Genomic DNA, 14,811 nt, shown 5'->3' with positions numbered 1-14,811 from the left:
TAGGAAAGGAAAGCAAGAAAGAGTGATCCTTAGGCAGTAATGCTTTCTATCAGAATTCTCTCACATTCCCATGAGTATTTTGTTTCTACAGACTGGGTTTTTCTGCCCCAATCATTCTGACTGCTTTCATTAGCAACCGAATCTGATGTGATGTGGTGATCTGCTATCTGCCCCTGTTCTGTTCACAGGATCAGCCAGCACTGAGCAATGGCTGGGCCACTGACAGTATGTGATGATGAGTTTGGACAAGCAGTCAGTACAACTCAAAAGCACTATCTCCTTTTCAAATGTCACACTTCAGTGAAAAATCTGGGAACTGGAAAAAACACCCTGATACTATTAGATCTGATTACAAGAATAAGGCAAAAATGTTCCTCTGATCCTGAGGGAACCGCAAACCACCAAATCATCCTGAGTTAAGGAACGCACACAGAGTCTTCTATTATGGTAATTTGCAAATGTATTTCTTTTATTATCAAGAATTTAAAAGCCCTTAAAAGCAATTTTACAAATCAGACTCCCCAGTCTAGGTGCATCTATGTAAGACATAAATGGCACAATGGACTCAAACCAGGGCATTGTGTGCACTGCGGAAGGACAGCCACGCCTAAGATAAAAACGGAAGCTCATTTTGTAGAATACAGCATTCCCACACAATAGCACTGGCAAGGAGGAGAAAATTATGTCATTCATTTAAATTTCTGCTACCACCGGGGAACTCTAGGTATTCAGAAACTACATCTGACCAGAGCACCAAAATTAACAGCGATGAAAAACACCCCCAAGGGAATCAATCATATTTATATATATAATCCAAAAGAGAAACACAGTCTTCATGTCACTTCAGGAAAAAAAAATCACAAGTACCATTTGAATAATTACTAAAGCTTTTGAACCCTAACAACAAAAATGCATGCTCATAAAAGGCATACACAATACATACAAGGATGTCTTCTGACTTTTCTCACACTACATATCCTATTCAAACACTGAGAAAACACTTATGCCCCAATCCCTTATATGACTGATTTAATTCATCAGTCTTTCAGCACCAACTTAACAGCTCTAGTGACAACAACTATGCCAGGACTGCAGTTGTTAAGGAGATTTAGCACAGGAACACTTGAAATTTTCTTAAGTTTTAAGCATGCTTTTGAAGCATCTGTTCTTCAAAAAGTCTAGTTCTTCCACATCACAGACTAATCTGTAAAGCCTCAAACTTAATTATGGAAATTGCAAAATAAAAGTGATGACTGCAAGCCAACGAAGAGGTGGGGGCTGGCACCCTGGGGGAGCAGCTCTAGGGCTCTTCCCAGTGTCTGCCTTGTTCTCCAGGTCAGGAGACCATTCCAAAGAGCAGCAGAGCTCTGTTCCTGCCTGCTGGAGGCACTCACAGAACTTCAGAGTAAAAAGGCATACCCTGAAAATGTTCTGGTACAAAAAGAGATGTGACCACAGTGTTTTATGTCTGAAGTGGAGAATAAGGGGAAAAGTGAAAAAGGAATAGTAAGGGGGTAATGCCTTATCTTTTCCTGGACACACATGCACACTTAAACATACACCAACAGGTCCCCCAAACTGTGTCAGGGGATCCTTCTGAGGGTCTAACAATTTGCAGTTATTTGGATCTGCACTTCATAAGGCAGCAAAAGATTCTATTTTAAGATAAAACAATGACATTTTAGACTGCTCTTGGGAATATTTTCCATTTTCTCAGAGGTCTATTTCGACTTCTCAATTTCACTATTGCAGTGTTTACTAGTAAGTTCCAAGATATCTTCTTTGAGCTCAACTTTTTGATCCATGAACCCTGTTAAAACAAACATTTTCTACTGCCACCTCAGTGACATGGCTGACACCAATTTGAAATGAAAAAATAACCAGGGTATCTAGCAGAGTCAAAACAGCTTTACAACAGCATCACAAACAGCTTTAGCAGAAGGAAAAGTACAAAGGATTATGTGTAATTCCAAAAAGTTTTGATTAAATTTGGAATCTAGTAGATGAATTGTGCTCTAGAAATTGTTTTTAGGGCATAGAATTCACCTTAAGGTGAGGAAAGGCCAAGGATACACTCTTTAAATGTAATGAAACACAGAGAAGTGAGGCAGACTTACAAACCAATGGCACAGGACTTGTTAAAGAATATGGAGGCAGAATTAAAATTATCACAGACAGGATATCCTTGACTGTGAGCTCCAGTTCCATAGGCTTCCACCTAAATAATCCTGCTTAGACCCTGAATTTTGCAATTTCATTAATATAAACTGCTACAGGGGTCAGCAGGACCTGACACTAACACAAAGTACGACCACAGACCTAGATATGACTGCTTAGATTTTATCCCAAAGTAATTTCCTTCCATAAGGAAAATAGTATGAGAAAAAAGGTACCTTCTTACTCTAGGCACACATTCCTGTTTTGTTTTTTTGGTTTTTTGGGTTTTTTTTTCATGGTAGTGTTAAATACTTAAAGCACTTTAGGAGGACCAAAAAATATAACTGTTTTTTTTGACTAAAACTCTGACAAATGGATGCACTCCATTCCCACACAGTGGGACTGTATTCCCCTTTAGGGATCACCAAATAAACTTTTTTGGTACATTTCAGTGGCAAAACACCAACCATGGTGTAACAGGGGGCTTCAAGACTCAGTTTACAGTGCTTAAGTTGAATATCATGCTTTTGATTTGTAAATGGAACTGAGTATAGGAACTATTCAGACTGAAAACCTATGGAAGGGCCATTTTACCAAGACATTTTTCTGACTGCAAGTCCTAGGCACAAACATGCATAAAATTGCTTTCTTCCAAAATAGGAAAATGGGTCTCTTGGATTGTTGCTCATAAAGAGAAAAGGGGAGCAGAAATAACTACATTTTTGTTCTGCTTAAAAATTAATGTAGCATGGATTTTAAATCTAAACCTGAGGCCTTTCAAAGATGGGCAGCAGTAACTGCCATAAGCATTAAATAAAAAAAAAAAAATCACATAGAACCCAGGGGCATTTTCATCTAGAAGTTATTACAGAACTGGATTTAACAATGAATTCCATTTGACTTCAAGTTAACTGTCTGAGCTGCAAGTATTGAGGGCTAGCTTTCAAATTCTTCATTGCATATACTGCGTTTTTTAAAATACAGGAAAAAAAATGGTGATTTATTTCTGAGTCCTGATACTCTGGTTCCCACACAGCTGTCTAAGAACAGCCCTGATTACTCAGTGCCAGCTCTCCTTGTTTCCAGCTGCTAAATCCCATTAGAAGCAGCTAAAAATGCATTAAGCGCTTTCCTAACATTACTTTTCCGTATAATCAATTTTTGTAGTTGTCATATGGCTAAGAGAAAGAAAAGCTGGATCAGCAATAAAATTAACTGCTTTCAGAGATGTGTTCAGCAAAGTTAGAACATACACAATCTTTGATTTCTGGGGTGATCGAGCACCTAATACCCATAAGGATTTTTTCCTTAAATTCTCGAGCACAGCCCTGGCTGTGCTATGATTAATTGTGAAGTTTCAAGACCGATTAATTTCCCAGTCGCACAATCCTGCTCTCAAGCCTACAACTAGCTAAGGGTAGATGAAAAATTCGGACTGTCTGCAATTTCTGTTGGAAAGCTCCTGCTTTGAAAGTGGGATAAAAGTCAGGCAATTTCTGGAGTCCTCTGTTAGTCCATTGCAGAGAATTGCAGAGGAAAAGCATCATTTCCAAACAAAAACAAAGCACTGGTTGCTTCTGAAGTGAAAAGGTGCCATGGAGCCCACTGGTATGAAACTGCAGTGGTTTACCAGGACTCACTGGAGCTGTAGCACAAGGACTTCACAGAGGGGCACTGACCAAGTGACTCAGGTGTTGACTTGAAAAATCTGAAACCAGCAATGACAGGATGAATTAAGACAGTAGCTGGAAAACTCAAAAAATGCTGAAGAAGCCAGAGCCAGCTCATGTAAGCCAGAGCACAGAGACTGTCATATGCACAATATCAACAGCTGTACCAAGGGATGTTTCTTACATTTTAGGTGAGACTACATATAGCAATGGGAGCCGTTCGTTGGCCTTAACAGCACACACTTATATTTGGAAATTATGGATTTTTGCTGAGGAATATGCACTTCAGCATCTTGACAATAGTTCCAATCAGAGGATAAGAATCAAACTCATTTAGATAAAGGTATTGTTGCACCGAGATCCTGTTTACTTCCAGTTTTGCATCTTGCTTCTCCAGAAAAGTTAGTCAGGCTTGGCGTGTTTCCGATGTGGAGATTAGAACACAGGAATTCCTTAATTAACTTCACACAACCTCTGAAACAGGAGCCCAGGCCTCTGCACACGGAAGGTGATGTGGAGAGTCAGTAATGGCAATACAAGACACACGTCCCCCTGTTCTTCCAATTCTCTACCAGAGAGAGACAGAAGGTGGTTACAGAGCTCTACATCTGCTCTCATTGGTATCAGTGCAATGGTTTTTCTGTGGCTCTGAAATGAAAAAAGACAAAGATGTGAAAAAGACTAAAAAAATCTACACATGACAGATGCTGTTTAAACAAAGAAAAAATATCTAAACACACACACAAATCCTGAAGAACACAAATAATGGTCTTTATGATGTGGGCAAAGATGCTTTAGACCAGTATATGCTGACATACAAACCAAATGTAATCTCAAGGCCCAGCGTGCGGATGAAAAAATCAGTGTACACCCACTAAACCATCTGCAAGGCTCTGCCTCAACAGGAAGCCTTCAGCCTCCGTAGATGTCAATTAAAAGTTCACACTGGATCAATCCACATTAATCGTAACAGCCCTGAGTCCATCCTGCAAGCAGAGGGACTAAAAATATTACTTGGACTGGCACAGGACCATGAGACATTTGGGCAGGAGCACAGCACACCAGCGTTTTCCTGCTCAGAGCTATCCCATGCCATGTGAGAACACGCTCTGGAACAGAGCGTCCAGAGCGAGCAGGGAGCTGCCCTCACTGGGGACATCCCGGCCCCGCTCCGTGCGCTCTGCGAGGGCCCTTCAGGAGCCCAGAGGCCCGACTGCGCTCCGGCCTGACACATTCTGCGGTTCTCTCGCCGTGGCCACCGTGTCCATGCACCGTAACGCTGCTGTCAATACTCCACAACCACGCTCAGGCTTCTCTAGAGGGTTCCCAGTGTGTCCTGCCCCGGCGGCGGGGAAGTTTCGTTTAAAGACGAGCGGGGCGGGACTGGCGGGACCCGCGGAGCGGAGCGGAGCCCTCACACCGCGCTGGCCCCGCCCCCGCGCTGGCCCCGCCCCCGCCCCGCCTTCCCCCGCTCGTTGCCGCGCGCCTTCGTGCCCCCGCTCCCCCCCGCCCCCGCCGAGTCTCGCGAGAGCCGCGCGGTCCGGCGCGCGCGGGCCGCGCCATGTCGGATGCCGTTGGGCGCAGCCGGGGCCCCGCCCCGCCCGGCGGCCCCAGCGCCCCGCACTGAGCCCGGAAGCGCCGCCGGCCGCGCTCTGCCCCGGGACCCCGCCACCCGCTCCAGCCGCCGCTCCCCGCCGGGCCAAGCGCCTCTCCCTCTCCCCTTCCTCAGGAGCAGCGCGGGGGCCCCCGCGGCGGGGCCCGGGGCAGAGCCGGGGGGCGGGAATGCAGCCGCCGGAGCCGCAGCCGCAGCCGGAGCCGAGCCCCCAGCGCAGCGCGGTGAGGGGGGGCGGCGGTGAGGGAGAGGGGCGGGGGTGGGTGTGGGGGCGGGCAGGGCCACCCCACGGCCGGGGGTCAGTGAGGGAGGCTCGGGGACACCCCCGCTCCCCATCCCGCCGGGCTGTGGGTGTCCCCCCGTCCCCCGCGGGAGCGGCTGCAGCCGTGCCGGGGGCGCGGACGGGCTGCCCGGGGAGCAGGGGTGTCCTGCCCTGCGTGGGCCCGGGTGTGGTGACGGGAGGCGGCTCGTGTTGATCCTGGCTCCTGTTTTGCTGCCGCACTCCCACGCACCGAGCAGGGAAAACTTTGGTCTTTGTTTTTGGAGCCCTTGGCGGAGCGAGGCGGGCGGACTGCCCGGGGATCCCGTGCGGGTGTCCCCTGGGCAGGGGCTGTGCTGTCTGCTGGGCCACTGATGCTGCTCCTGCTGCGTGGAAGTAAATTAATTAATAAAAAGCAAATGGATTCACAGGTAAACGCTGCCACTGCCCCTTGGACGTGACTGCAGCGCGATGCTGCTGCTGCTGTGCCGTGGCTGTAGGAATAGAAGGCCCCCAAAGGTAGCAAGGCCTTGGCTAGGCTCTGTCCAGAGTCTTGGCTTCGGGTCGGGTTTGAGATCTTATCCACTGCTTGTATTGGCTCTGAGGAAGATTAACTCGCCTTTCATTTTACTTGGTTTCTTTAATTTAAGTGGATATGGTGGATGGATGCAGCTCTTATTTATGCTGTTTGGTGTTAGTGTAGGACTCTGCAGTCGCTATGCTTTTCCCCTTGTTCAAACATAACTTGTAACATGATATTGGCCGTTGTTTCCCTGACTTTAGCAAGGAGAAGACAAGGAGAGGAAAGACAATTGCTCAGGTGGTTTGGGAGTATCTGTACTTCATGTTTTTGTAGAGATTCCCCTTGTCCAAAAAGATGGAATGGCTCAGATGTGCTACACTTGGGAAGTAATGGAAAAACTTAAAGTAAGACACTGTGTTCAGGTAAACAAGCATAAAATTGTTATGGAAGGTGTCAGTGCTAACAGGTTTGAAGATGCTATTCTTCATTTTTAAATAAATCTCCAGAGTGATCAGGTCAACCTATCCAGCTGATGTGTCAGTATATGTTTGTTATTTTTAGTGGTGGTGTTTACTATGACAAAATTGAGTAGTATTTCTTTATGGCCTTATGTTCTCTAGCAGGTCCACCTGATCACTAATATTTCCAGAAGACTTAAGTATAACAGAACTCTTAAAACTTACAGGTAAAGCTTGCATGGTCAAAGGCCAGTCACTGTTCTGGTAACTTTGTTTTCTAGCTCTGCAAGAAAAGCAATACTTTCTTCTGCTCCTTCTTAAGTGTATTTACAGTTAACATATTTCATGTAAAAAGAAGAAATGTTAAATTCATTTCCTCTTTGTAGAGAGAGAGAGAGGAACAGGATTCTTAAAAATAAAGTATTTCACAACATTTGTTAAAGCTTGCACTTTGTCCTGCCTTGTGAACGGTGTCTGTTGACAGAAGCAATCTGAAGATTTCCATAACAACCTGTATTAATGTATATACAGACTGTCTCTGTCCATAAAGTTACCAACATACCAAATTTTGCACACATTAGTAAAGAATTAAAAAATCAGCATTTAAGTCTGCCTTTAATCTTGAATCTTTTGGTTTAAGCACAGGTAGCCAGATAAGTATGATGTATTCTTACTACGAAATTATACTTTTGTGATGTATTTTTTTCATCTTGCATCCTAACCTTTACATATATTGATTACAGGTAAATGTAATGAGGGTATTGTGACATCTGTGTCCATTCTTGTTTCCTGAATCTCACTGGGGCTCCTTTTTCTTTCCCTGACTTTTGATCTTGAGGAAGACTAGATAAGTTGAATAGATATTGTGGAAACATATCTGACTTTCAGCCAGCTTTGGTGATGTCTGTGCTGGTGTCTCTCTGTTAAGGTAATCCTAATGGAAAAAGACTCCTTTGAAGTCATCCAGGAGAGTACATTGATGTGATTCTTTGGGTTATCCGATAATAACTCTCCTCTGTCCCCTCTCAAGAATTATGTAGGGCTTAAATGAAGTTCTTGGTTGCACTGGTCTGCAGAGTCTTTCTCCTGATTTCAAACCTGTGATGATTCATTTTGTATGTATTTGTAAACAGCATAAGTAGCCTCAAAGTATGACCTGCAAAAGTATTCTTGGTTAGGGCAAGAGTTACATGGGTATGTACTGCAGTTCACAATAAATAGGAAACCTAAGATATTTTATTGAATTATTTTTCAAAGCGTTTTGTCTTCAACAGGGATGATTTTCAAATCCCTACTTTCACAGCCTTCAGTGTTTCAACAAAATCAGCAACACAAGCAAAAGCCTTTGATTTACTTTTTTGACACCAAGGTATTTTACTGATGATTGAGTCATTGAGTAAATGAGCGAATCTAGTAAATTTTGGGTAACGTCAAGTCTAAGTGTGCTTAGTCATCCAACTCAACTATGCTGTGACACATTCTGCTCTGGGAGCATCTATGATGCTGCTGTTCCTTCTGCTGTGAGCTGAACTAGGTGCAGTGCCTGTGTGCTCACACATAAGTGCAAGTAAAGTCTAGCTAAAGGTGTTTGCAGTGGAAGTTATTTTGTTACGTGGCATGGTTAAAAGGCAGGTGAAAAATGGAGTGTGGAACTGAGAGGCTTCATACAGAGCCTGAAAACATAAGCACCTTTTTGGCTACTTTTCACTGCAAGATACATGGTAGAAGTATCTGTGACTTGTGGTTTTGCAATATCTTTTCCTGTCCCTGTCTTTATTTTTCTAGCAGAAAAATAAAGCTGAACTGAAAAATGTTGGTGCTACCTAGTGCAGTAAACTGATATTAGGGGTTTACATTCAAATCTCTGGCAAAGTTTTCTATTACTGTCGTTTTTTCTTTTTTTTTGTTTGTTTTTTTTTTCTCCAGGTTGGAACTCTTGGTTTTCTATATACTACAGATTTTCTCTAGGCTTATTTCTGTGTGGGCATAGTAGACTAAAATGCTGCCCAAAAGGCAGTATTGACTGTCTTGCTTTTGTGAGAGATTGAGAATCGCTTTGCAGAAGTTGAATGTGTGGTGATGTCATGGTGCCAGTTCTCACGTGTGATGCTCTCCCCGCTAATGGGAAGATGAGTTTTGAAATACTTGTTTGGACTCGTGTGTACGAATGTTGAAGGTGTTGGTTGAAAACACTGCTACAATAGGTTCTTGTAGTTTGCCAAACCATCAAGTATCAAAGTTGTCCTTTGAAAGGCTTTCAAACTGGGAATGTGCTCATAATACTTAAACAAAATGCTCTCTTCAGCTCCAGGCAAATGGTGATAGTGTAGGTGGTTCTGTGGTACTGGATATCCATGCTGGGTGTCTCCTGTTCTGTGTGAGGAGGGTGGTTGGTCAGCAACTTTTATGCTAAGTCAGTGTTTAAGAAGTGGCACTCTGATATTGGTATCCAGGAGACTCATGTGTACAATTTCCAGAAGAAACATCACTGGAGTATTTTCACATGTCACAAAATCCAGTATGTAATATGGTGAGACAATGCCACAGTATTGCTGGTACAATTCAAGTTGTGCTGCGAGTTCTTATTGTTTGGCATTTTTTCTTTTCTTCTTTTTGAAGATTAATTATACCAGATAGATCACAATGTGTGTCTCAGCTTAACATCACAGTGGAAGTAACATTTCAATATTCTTACACCCCATTGATTACCATGTTGAATGTTACTCCCTTTTCAGGTATTTTAAGATAGCCAGCATAGCACTACAGAGTAAAAATGAAAAATGCCATCTCTGTTGAGGTTATATACAGTTTTGTGTTTTTAAGGAGCATTAGTTCTTCGCTTCCTGGTGGGCTTTATTTTATTAAGGGCCTGAATTCAAATTAGTGGTATTTTTAAAGCATTGAATTACCAGGTTTTGTCATAATCTGGCTCTTTTGTAAGGAAAATTACTGCTCTTTTCAGAGGGTTGTTTAAAGCACGGAGCTTTGTAAGCAAATGGCAAAGTCACAAAGAGCAAGACCGAGAGAGAGGAGGGAGTTCATTCTGCTGTGGTGGTGTTGAGCAGCCTGGCTGTCACAGCTCAAGTACAGGTGTTTTCCTACCTGCATGTGGGCTTGCTGGTGGATCATTAAGAGTGTTTCCTGGAAAACACCTTTCAGCAGATTCTGTTCAATCAGTCTTGTTCCACACTCCAAATGAAATACTTTTTTTCAAATGAAATAGCATATCCACTAAAGTGTACGTTAATTTGAAAAGTGGGCCAATTTCTGTGAAATCAGGGTTGACCTAGAGACACATGGAGAGCTTTTAGGGAAAAAAAAACCCTATTACTTGTCATGTATGTTGAGGCAGGAAAAAAAATCATACAATTTAATAAACTGCATTCAATATTGACTGTTTCTTACGAGATTTGGTAAAAAGAACCACAGCAGTGCTGGTATTTTAATCTTGTTGCAGCTTTAAGCTTAAGAATTATTATATTCCTTGTTTATATTTTGGGGTGATTTGCCCTCAAGTCTCCATCTGTTTAAACAACTCTTCCTAGTTTAGTGTCACAGCTGCATTAGAAATTGGCTGGCAAAAGGTTTGCTTTGTTCTATGTATGTTATTTGTCACGTTGGTATAAATCCTCAGGTGTAATTCTTTGTCTTCAGTGGGGAGTTTGTATGCTCTGGCTTGACTCAGGATGTGGGCATTTTTTCCTAGCACTTGAAAGAGTTACGGATTTGTTTTGTTCTTTTGTGTTGGGCATTGGATCAATAAAAGTTGATGAATAGGAGATGGTTGATTTTTGGGTTTGTTTTTGTTTGTTTTTTTTTTTACCTAGATGTTGTGCAAGTTATGAAAGAAATACAGAACTTGGCTTTCATGTGGATGTTCTTGAAGATCAGCTTGCAGAAATAGTAAGCCAGGTACTAGGATGTTGCAGAGCATTGCATTAAAGTGTATCTGCTTTTTTTCTTGGAATTCTTATGTTTATCTTGAAGGAATAGTAAATCTTGCGGTAATGCTGCTAATTTTGGATCAGACAAAGTGTTAATTTGGTACAATTTCTCTGTTACTTCATATTTGCTCAAAAAAATCTGAATAGGTTAAATTTCTATGAGCAAGCATTACATCAAATACCTTCTCACTGCTGATTTGAATGTGTTAAAAACTTCTAAGTTATTTTCTGGATATTCTGCTGAAAAGTCACTTAATGTTCTTTCCTGGTAAAAATCAAGTTTTAGCTGCTGGGTAATCTGGACATTTGCAAATGTGACTTCAGTAATTGCTGAGTAAGTGTTGTAGCTGAATTCAGAACACTTACACAAAATTATATATTACACAATAATATATATAATTATATTTTAAATTATTATATCTATTACACAGTATTATATATAAGCACTTTTGTCAGTGCTTTTGTATTATTAACATGGATTTTTTTCAACTCATTAGTCAGTTTTAAATCGACAGCACAAGGGAACAGGTATTTTAGTCCTTTATACTGTTTCCTGCTGTTTGGCAGCATCATGAAAGCATGGTTATAAAAATTTGCATGCTGTTCCAACTTCACGAGCACCAATATTTTATACAGGTGTTTCACAACAAATCTCATTGTTGGATTGAATGCTTCATGCATTTTAAGAACTTTTTGAATAATTGCTCACAAATATGTTTGCAGTTTTGTACTTTCTCCTGCTCTTACAGTGAAGCTGTAACTCTTCAATGTATACTGGTTTCAACAGGAAGCAGTGAAACTGAGAATTATCCCTGTTCACATCCAGCTTCCTTCTGTGTTGGTTTGAGTTCATTGGCACTTTCTGGAACAAACATTTTTAATTATTGTTTTCTTGGAATATCCAGTTTAAAGAAAGAGAGGTCAGACAGAGAAGAGAGTTTGTATCACATCTGTTGCAGCAGAATTAAGTTCATAAATGGCAGAATGTTCTCTTAAATGAAATCTGCCTCTGCTTTTGAAACCCAGCCTCTAGATGCTGTAAATGCTTCTTTTGCTTTAAAGAAAGTTCCAAGTCAAGTAAATGTTCTGCCTGCCAATCCCTTTCAAGATTTGGGATTTGAGGTAAATGAGACTGAAGGTAGCCTTAGGCCTAAGAGAGACCTAACTAAGATCAGCTATTTTGGTCTGTCTTTAGAAATAATGATCTACTGTATTAAAAAAAAAAAAAAAAAAAGATAAATAGTCAAAAATAATTTAAGTTGAAATAAAGTTCCTTTATCTAGGAGTAAAGGGTCTGGAAGAGGGGAAGAGGGAAGTGGCTTCTGTAGAGGAAAACTTGAAGTTTTCCAAAGAGAAGAAAGAATCTTCTCAGCAACTCTGTGCAGCAGGTCTTGATGGTCTTAGTTCCATCAGGTGAGTGACATCTCTCTATAGCAATGTGGACACTGAGGCATCTTCAGTGATCTCTGTTGTTGTTACTCACGGAGGCACTAGTACCAACAACACAGACATTTCTGGTACTGTGATAAACAGTACTTCTATTTCTGTAGGAACACTCAGTCACTTGAAAGCTGCTTTGCCTTAACTGAGACACTTTTTCTGTAAAAGTTGCAGCAAAAATTTATGACACTTCTCCTCAGAGCATATGTTACCCAAGATGTGATCAAGGCATGGAGCTTGTGCTGTTTGGTTCTTATCTGTACCGTTCAGTTCTTGGGTTTTGATTTCAGAAATCCCAGTGCACTTTGTTCTCATGTCTGTTATGGAGAGGTTGAAACACAGCAGTGGTGGACTGGTGTCTCCAGTCTGATGGAGGATTCCTGTCCTGGAAACAGAGGAGTTGGAAGAAGAGCTTCTACTTCTCTTGCGTTTTAAGAAATCCGTATCTTCTGGAAGAGAGATTCTGCTCACTTTCCTGGTGGTTGGATGAGGTGGAGAAAACTTCTTGTTGCCAGTCCTGGGCTCAGTGAAGCCGTGGTGCCTTTGGGGTGTCAGTTGATAGCTCAGAGAACCAGCTGAAGGGGGGCTGGTGTTGGGCAACTGACATGAAAGGATCAAAAGAAGTTTTACTCTCTTCTGTGAATTGAGTTTTAGAAAGATCCCCCAAAACCAAGCAGTCCTTATGTGCTTCCCCCCCCACCACTGAATCCTGTTAAAATCTACATCATAGATCATTGTTTTGTCCTGCTTCCTGTAAAGAAGTTTAAAGAATGTGATTATAAAGTCTCTGAATGTCTCATTTTTCGAAAGTTTTGAAAGGTAAGGCTTTTGTGAGCTCTAGAAGAAGAGGAAAAGAAAGAAATAGGTTTAAGTGTTAGAATTTCTATGTTTCGGGTGAGAGGAAAGTAGTTATGACATTGACATTTTGATATGCTTCTTCTTATGTTTTGATTGTGTGCTAGAACACCAATTCCAGAAATAACAGATGTATTTTACGTGAGAAGTTGTGTCCTCATGACAGTAGCAAATTTCTGCTTTGGGGTTACTTTGAATAACTTCTCTTGAGCATAATCCTTGGATTACTCTGTCCACTTGACAATTCATGGAATATTTGAGTTTAAGCTTTGCCAGTAACCTTACTTAGTCAGCCTTGGGGTAAGGACTGTAGGTATTTTGAATTAGTTCCTAAGTGCTGCTTTCTGAACCTTTTTGCCACTGTTGGTTGTAGTGCCATGAGTAAAAATGGTTGACTTTCACAGGCTTATGTAAGCTGCACTCATTTTTTAAGTTAAACTACTTATGGCACAGGCTTGTTAGTCTGTTCAGAAAATGAACACTCTACATTCTTAAGGGGAATGCATTTATACTTGCTTAGGGCTTTCTTTTGTCTGCTTTTCTGAGTTAGGTTTTGTTTTGTTTTTTTCACTGTAGCTGTTTTTATGGGGGTTGATGGTGGTGTTTTTGTTTTCCCAGCAAGTATATGGTATACTTACACTTGTAGGGCTAATTATTTCTGTGTATAGTAGGATTTGTGAATTATGTAAGCATGTTACATAATCATAAATAATCTTAATTTTTATTAAACTATAATAAAAGTCAAGCAAGGAGAAAAATTTGATGCTTGGAGTTATTTGTCCAGTACTACTAATGATCCCATATTCTGAACTATGAGCATCTTAGTTGTTTGGTTACGTGATAGCGTGTACAGTGCGGCAGAATGCCACTAGAAGACTATCCAATAGACAAATACCAAAAAACTGGATTTTTTCTTTAATATTCAGAAAGTATTTTGGTGGCTTTTTTGAATAATACATTCTTAAAAAGTAGAAAAGTAGTTTAATGGCTGTATTGCATTTGTTCTAAGCAGTATTTAATTTGGGTTCCTTTAATGGTTAATGATTTTACTAGCTATGAAAAAAGACTGCTTAAACATTAAATGAATTTACTAAGGTGCAAACCTCAAAGTTGAATTATAATAGGTTTTTATTACACATATATTCAAGCACATCAAATTTTGTGTTAGTTTTATTAAGTACTCAAAGATGAGTAACTTCTGATTTTATTACTGTGATTATAAGTCTTTCTGCAGAATAACTTTTCAGGAGAGATCTGTGAGGATTGCAAACTTGTCTTTAGGTGTGTGTTTTAATTCTTACATGATACTGGATTAAACTCATATGAGTTCTATGTATCTCAAGATGCTAACATTTTTCAGTCACAATATTTGTATTTTGTATCATTTGCCCTGGCTTTTGGGTTATTTTCTCTGTTCTGTGGTTCATGTTTGCTAATCCCTGAAATTCATAACTAATCTGGTTTGATGGTTTTGTTTTTCCTGTGGTCAAGGCTAAGAGCCTTTCCCAGTTCTTCCAAACAAAAAAGAACATGAAGATTCAGGAAGGCAGGTTTTCAGGAAATTGAGAACAATCAACGCCAGTCCAAGGTTTAGGTTTCTGGCTTGCTTGAATATAGATCATCTGGATTTCAGGGAGATGCTGGTTTTTCTATAATTTAACATGGAAAATACGACTTCTACAAATCTTACATGTTTTCAGAGTCTAAATCACAGGGTAAAGTGTGACCAACCAGATATATTGATTGCAACCAGAACTGTTGGTTGCATAATTCCTTGCAACTGTGAGGTTCCTGTGAGTAACAGGAAAACTGCTAAATGGAATCAAAGAGTTCAGCATCAAACCAGGACTTGGACTGCTTTCTTAATCAGCAGGTCTTAATTTCTAATAAGAT

The 14,811-nt window shown here is 41.0% G+C and overlaps 1 protein-coding gene and 1 long non-coding RNA gene across 2 annotated transcripts in view; one reads left to right on the top strand and one right to left on the bottom strand.

Moving 5' to 3' along the window:
- Window positions 1-437: 437 nt before the first annotated feature.
- Window positions 438-5,270, bottom strand: LOC115496828 (uncharacterized). The gene is made up of 2 exons (XR_012058002.1): window positions 5,100-5,270; window positions 438-4,475 (listed from the first exon to the last, which is right to left on the bottom strand). It is a non-coding gene; the product is annotated as an uncharacterized lncRNA (long non-coding RNA).
- A 253-nt stretch (window positions 5,271-5,523) lies between these two features.
- The window catches only part of TAB3 (TGF-beta activated kinase 1 (MAP3K7) binding protein 3), a 43,857-nt gene continuing 34,569 nt past the window's right edge, over window positions 5,524-14,811 (top strand). Inside the window, exon 1 of the mRNA XM_030282448.4 lies at window positions 5,524-5,663. The gene's annotated coding sequence lies outside the window, so the exon portion shown is untranslated. The remainder of the gene's footprint in view (window positions 5,664-14,811) is intronic.

The sequence above is a fragment of the Taeniopygia guttata genome, chromosome 1, assembly GCF_048771995.1.
Source record: "Taeniopygia guttata chromosome 1, bTaeGut7.mat, whole genome shotgun sequence".
Taxonomy (NCBI): domain Eukaryota; kingdom Metazoa; phylum Chordata; class Aves; order Passeriformes; family Estrildidae; genus Taeniopygia; species Taeniopygia guttata.
The sequence above is the reverse complement of the archived record's forward strand: the minus strand, read 5'-3'. Positions and strand labels throughout refer to the sequence as shown.